We start from the raw sequence: 6946 nt of genomic DNA on the forward strand, positions 1-6946 counted from the left end.
CCTATCAAAATTCCAAAAGCAGTCTTCATGTAAATAGAAAGAACAATCCAAAAATTCATTTGGAATCACAAAAAACCTCGAATATCTAAAATAATACTGAGCAACAAAAGTAAGGCTGGTGGTATCACCATACCTGATTTTAACCTATACTACAGAGCCATAGTAAAAAAACAGAGTGGTACTGGCACAAAAACAAAATGTAGATCAGTGTAACAGAATAGAGGACCCAGATGTAAGCCCAAGTAGCTATAGCTACCTGATATTCGATAAAAATGCCCAAAATACTCATTGGAGAAAAGACAGCCTCTTCAGCAAATAGTAGTGGGAAAACTGGATATATATCTGTAGAAGGATGAAAATAGATTCTTCTCTCTCTCCATGCACAAGAATTAAATCCAAATGGATTAAAGGCCTTAACATCAGACCTGACACTCTTAAACTGCTAGAAGAACAAGTAGGGGAAACCCTTCAACATGTTGGTCTTCACAAAGACTTTCTGAATACAACCCCAATTGCTCAGGCAATAAAACCACAGATTAATCACTGGGACCTCATGAAATTACAAAGATTTTGCTCTGCAAAGGACATAGTGAAAAAAGCAAAGAGGCAACCTACATAATGGGAAAAAAAATCTTCTCCAGCTATATATCTGATAGAGGATTAATATCTAGGATATAAAAAGAACTCAAAAAGTTAAATAATAAGGAATCAAACAAGCCAATCAAAAAATGGGCTATGGAGCTAAATAGAACATTTTCAAAGGAAGAAATACAAATGGCATATAAGCATCTAAAAAAATGTTCTATGTCACTAGCCATCAGGGAAATGCAGACTAAAACTACATTGAGATTCCACCTCTCTCCTGTCAGATTGGCCACCATCATGGAAACAAATGATCATAAATGCTGGCGGGGATGTGGAAAAAGAGGAACCCTTCTACATTGCTGGTGGGAATGCAATCTGGTCCAGCCATTGTGGAAATCAGCGTGGAGGTTCCTCAAACAGCTAAAGATTGATCTACCATATGACCCAGCTATAGCACTCCTAGGCATATATCCTAAGGACTAGTCTCATTTCCTTAGAAGTACATGCTCAACCATGTTTATTGCTGCTCAATTTATAATAGCTGGGAAATGGAACCAGCCTAAATGTCACCTCAACTGATGAGTGGATAATGAAGATGTGGCACATTTATACATTGGAGTTCTACTCAGTGGTAAAGAAAAATGAAGTTAAGAAATTTGCAGAAAAATGGATGGACCTGGAAAGGATTATACTAAGTGAGGTAACCCAGGCCCAGAAAGCCAAGCGCCACATGTTCTCTCTCATATGTGGATCCTAGATACAGATGATTGGGCTTCTGCATGAGAATGAAAATACTTAGTAGCAGAAGCCAGTAAGTTAAAAAGGAGACATAAAGGGAAGAGAAAGGAAGAGAGGACGGTACTTAATAGGTTGATATTGTATATATGTAAGTACAATGATTGTGGTGGGGAGGTAATATCATGGAGGTTGGAATTTCAAAGGAGAAAGTGGGGGGGTGGCAATTACCATGGGATTTTTTTTTATAATCATGGAAAATGCCAATAAAGATTTAAAAAATCTTTTTTTTTTTTTTAAAGTGGGCTATGGAACTAAATTAAGAGTTTTCCAAAGAAGTACAAATGGCATATAAACATCTTAAAAAGTGTTCTACAATTATGGAAGTTGTCAATAAAAAATAAATAAATAAATAAATAAATAAATAAATAAATAAATAAAGAGAGTCTCCTTTCTAGCCAGAACAGGGCTCAAATTGGAGAAAAGCAAACTAAGCTCTCTTTGTAAGATTGGCTAATGTCCAATGTAAACTCAATTCCCAGCCATACAGGCTATCAGAAGTTAAAGTGAGTGTACTGATTGGAAAACAGTGGGACCCTATCACTTGGAATGGGGATGGGTGGGAAGACCCTGAAGAATCTCAGGACATTGAACTCTCAGGTTCTGAAGAAGTAGCTTTGCATGAGAATGTGGCCTCCCCTCCTGTAGGGGCAGTTGCATCCCCACTCCCACAACCTGCAGTCTTGCCCTCTCCACCCTTGCCAGGGAGAATTAATCCTTCTTTGTCTGAGGAACCAGCAATGACCCTCCCTGCAGGAGGTGTTGATGTTTCTCAGTGCCCATCCATCTTTGCCTCTAGGTCTATAAAAAGCCAGAAGGCTAAGCATGGCCCCCAAAGGTGAGATAGAAGGCATAGGTCAAGAGGAGGTGAGGTACACTCCAGAAGAACTTCAGGAGCTTTCTAACTTTTACAGGCAGAAGCATGGGGAATATGTGTGGGAATAGATTTTAAGGGTGGAAGGAATATATGATTAGATCAGGCTGAATTTATTGAAATGATCCCACTGAGCAGATATTTTAGGTTTAGCACTGCAGCTCATGCAGATGGAAGAGGTGCCAAGAATGTTTTTTGCCTGGTTGGCTGAAATATGGATCCAAAGATGGCCTACTGTGAATCAGTTAAAGCTGCCTGATATCCTTTGGCTTAATGTTGATGAAGGGATTAAAAGGCTCCAAAAACTTGGAATGCAGGACTGGATTTGCTATGTAAACTCATCTTTGTCCCGACAATGAGAGCATCTAGAAGACGTGCCCTTCACTAAATCTATAAGAAACAGATTTCTGAGGGGAGAACCAGCATACTTAAAGTCCCTCATCATTGGTCTTTTATGTAAAGAAAACATCACAGTGGGAGCCACAGTTACTGCATTAGGTGATTTAGATGCAATGGGTATAATTGGATCTTAGAGTATTAAAGGCCAAGTGGCAGCACTGAATCGTCAAAGACAAGGTGAGTGTGTTTACTGTATTGGACAGCATAGGCAAAACAATGCTCATAACAGTATGATTCATGTAGACCTTTGGTACTGTCTAATCAATCATGGTGTTCCCTGAAGTGAAATAGATAAAAAGCCTACCAAGTTCCTACTTGATCTGTATAAGCAGAAAAATTCTATAGCAAAGGAACAAAAGACCACTTTGAATTATAGCAACAGAGAATCAAAGTCTCTTAACTACTTTCCAGATGTGATCCAGTTTACAGATCCTGAGCCCCTTGATAGAAGGGGTGGCCAGGTCCCCTTGAGGAAGGACCCTCCCACAATCCCCAAAAGTTTCAATGTTAAGCTTAGTCCTATCCTTCCTTACAGGGACATGTGGCCTTTTGCTAGGGCAACTGTACACTGCATAAAATGGTATAATCAGACCTTTCTGGGGCTATTGGACACTGTCTCTGAACTGACATTGATTCCAGGAGATCCCAACAGCACCGTGGCCCTTAAATTAAAGTAGGTTCTTATGGATGTCAGGTGATCAATTGAATTTTGGCAAATGTTATACTGACAGTGGGTCTAGTGGGCCCCAGAACTCTTCCTATGGTTATTTCCCTTATCTTAGAATGCATAATTGGGATTGATATACTTTGGTGTTGGCAGAACCCTCACATTGGTTTCCAGACTTGTAGAATAAAAGCTATTATGGTTGAAAAGGCCAAATGGAAGCCATTGAAGCTCCCTCCACCAGAGGAAATAGAAAACCCAAAACAGTATCACATCTCTGGAGGGATGGCAGACGTAATGCCACTATAAAGCACTTGAAGGATGCAGGGGTAGTGGTTCCCATCATGCCTCCCTTTAACACTCTTATTTGGCCTGTCCAGAAGACAGATGGATCCTGTAGAATGACAGTGGATTATCAGAAACTTAATCAGGTGGTTAATCCAATTCCAGCTGCTGTACCAGATGTGGATTCTTTACTTGAGAAGATTAACACATCTCCTGGTACCTGGTATGCAACTATTGATCTTGCAAATGCTTTCTTCTCCATACCTGTCCATAAGGACCACCAAAAGCAATTTCCTTAAAGCTAGCAAGGTCATCAGTACACCTCTACTGTTTTACCTCAAGGCTATATTAACTCACCAGCCCTGTGTCATAGTTTACTTTGCAGGGATCTTAATCTCCTGTCCCTTTCACCAGCTGTCACATTGGTCCACATATATAGATAGATAGACAGATAGAAATGACATTATGATGAGTGGGTCAAGAGACCAGGAAGTGCCAGCCACTCTGGAGTTGTTGGTACAGCATATGTGCATCAGGGGATGGGAAATAAATCCATTCAAAATTCAAGGACCTTCCACTTGGTGAAAATTTTAGGAGTTCAGTGGTGTGAGACATGCAGGGATATTCCTTCTAAGGTGAAAGATAAGTTGTTGCGTTTGGTCCCTCTTACCATTAAGAAATAAGCATGATATCTAGTGGTCCTATTTGGATTTTGGAGACAGCACATTCCTCACTTGGATGTGTTACTCCTTCCCATATACCAAGTGACTCAGAAAGCTACTAATTTTCAGTGGGACCCAGAACAAGAGAAGGCTCTTCAACAGGTCCAGGCTTCTGTGCAGACTGATCTGCCCCTGGAGCCATATGATCCAGCAGATCCGATAGTACTTGAGGTGTCAGTGGTGGACAGGGATGTCATTTGGAGCCTTTGGCAGACCCACATAGGTTAATCACAGTGGAGGCCCTTGGGATTCTGGATCAAGGCCTTGCCTTCATCTTCGGACAATTATTCTCCCTTTGAGAGACAGCTCTTGGCCTGCTATTGGGGCTCAGTAGAAACTGAATGCTTGACAATTGGCCATCAAGTTACTATGCAACCAAAGCCCCCCATTATGAGCTGGGTGTTATCTGACCCACTAGGCTATAAAGTTGGATGTGCACAGCAGCAGTCTATCATCAAGTGGAAGTGGTATATCCATGATAGCACTTGAGGAGGCCCTGAAGATATGAGTAAGTTACATGAGGAAGTTGCCCAAATGCCTATGGTTGCTACTACTGTTAAAATGCCTTCTATCCCTAAGCATGCACCTACGGCATTATGGGGTGTGCCCTATGATCAGCTGACTGAAGAACAGATGACTAGGGCATGGTTTCCAGATAGTTCAGCATGTTATGTGGGCACCTCCCAGGGGTGGACAACTACAGCATTATAGCCCTTTTCTGGGACAATTATGAAGGGCTGTGGTGAAGGTAAGTCTTCACAATGGGCAGAACTATGAGCAGTACACATAGTTGTGCATTTTGCTTGGAAGGAAAAATGGCCAGATGTGTGGTTATACATTGATTCATGGCTGTGGCCAGTGATTTGGCTGGATGGTCCAGGACTTGGAAGGAACGCAATTGGAAAATTGGTGAGAAGGATATTTGGGGAAGATGTATGTGGATAGAACTCTCTGAATGGGCATGTTAATTCTCATTAGAAGGTGACCTCATCAGAGGGTGACTTTAATAATCAAGTAAATAAGCTGACCCATTCTGTGGATTGTGGTCAACCTCTTTCCTCAACCACCCTTGTCATTGTCCAATTGGCCCATGAACAAAGTGGCCGTGGTGCCAGAGATATAGGTTATACATGGGCCCAACAACATGGACTTTCACTGAGTAAGAATGACCTGGCTATGGCTGCTGCTGAGCACCAAATCTGCCAGCAGCAGAGATTGAGCCCCCAATATGGTAGCATTACTCAGGGTGAACAGCCAGCAACTTGGTGGCAAGTTGACTAGCTTGGACCTCTTTCATCATGGAAAGGGCAGCATTTTGTCCTTCCTGGAATAGAGCCTTATTCTAAATATGCATTTGCTTTTTCCTGCATGTAGTGCTTCTGCCAAAACTACCATCTGTGGGCTTACAGAATGCCTTATCTACTGTTATGGTATCCACACAGCCTTGCTTCTGACCAAGGAACTCACTTCACAGCCAATGAAGCATGGCAATGGGCTCATAATCATGGAATTCACTGGCCTTACCATGTGTCCTGCCACCCTGAAGCAGCTGGTTTGATAGAAGAGTGGAATGGTCTTTTAAAGAAATAGATATTGTGCCAACTAGGTGGCAACAGCTTGGAGGGCTGGGAGAGTGTCCTCCAGTAGGCTGTATATGCTCTGAATCAGCATCCTACATATGGTGCTATTTCTTCTATAGCCTAGATTCACAGGTCCAGGAATAAAGGGGGTGGAAATGGTAAAGGTCCCACTTACCATTACCTCATGTGACCCATTAGCCAAATTTTGGCTTCCTGTTCCTGCAACCTTATGCTCTGCTGGCCTAGAGGTCTTGGTTCCAGATGGGGGAGTGCTTTTGCCAGGAGGCAAAAAGTACATTCCATTGAACTGGAAGACTTCCCCCTGGCTGCTTTGGGCTCCTGATGCCCTTGAGTTAACTGGCTAATACATGAGTTACAGTGGTAGCACAAGTGATTGATCCAGATGACCAGGGGGAAATTGGATTGCTCCTCCACAGTGGAGGTAATGAGTATGTCTTGAGTGCATGAGATCCTTTAGGTTTGTTTAGGTGTTACCATGCCCCTTTATCAAAGTCAATGGACAACTGCAACAACCCAATCAAGGCAGTATGATAAATGGCCCAGATCCTTCAGAATGAAGGTATGACACACTCCTTCAGGTAAAGAACCAAGACCTGCTGAGGTGCTTGCTGAAGGTGGAGGAAATACAGAATGGTTAGTAGAAGAATGGAGTTACAAATACCAGCTAAGGCCATGTGCTCAATTACAAAAACATGGACTGTAATTGCCATGAGTGTTCTTACCTTGTTAAGAATGTTTGTACATACCTATACCAATATTAAGATGCTTCTGTCTGTCCACTATTTGTATGTATTTGTATGTATTAGGGAATTAATACTGATTAAGATCATATTACTAGTTAGACACTGTTGAATTTATATTTGGCTTATTATATTAGAAACTGAGCATTCCTCATGGAACCTTGTTTGTATGGGGGAGTATATTGTGCATTTCTGGTTGTATGAGGGATAGCTATATTATGCTAGGTGGAGTTATGACTTTTTACTGTTTTCATTTGAAAAGTATGATGTAAGGAGATATG

The 6946-nt window shown here is 41.7% G+C and overlaps 1 pseudogene; it reads left to right on the forward strand.

Annotated features, from left to right (window-relative positions):
- The first annotated feature begins 3108 nt into the window (after positions 1-3108).
- On the forward strand, positions 3109-6628 carry LOC105944173 (annotated as a pseudogene).
- The last annotated feature ends 318 nt before the right edge of the window (positions 6629-6946 follow it).

Source organism: Jaculus jaculus, chromosome 7 (assembly GCF_020740685.1).
Source record: "Jaculus jaculus isolate mJacJac1 chromosome 7, mJacJac1.mat.Y.cur, whole genome shotgun sequence".
In the NCBI taxonomy this organism is placed as follows: Eukaryota; Metazoa; Chordata; class Mammalia; order Rodentia; family Dipodidae; genus Jaculus; species Jaculus jaculus.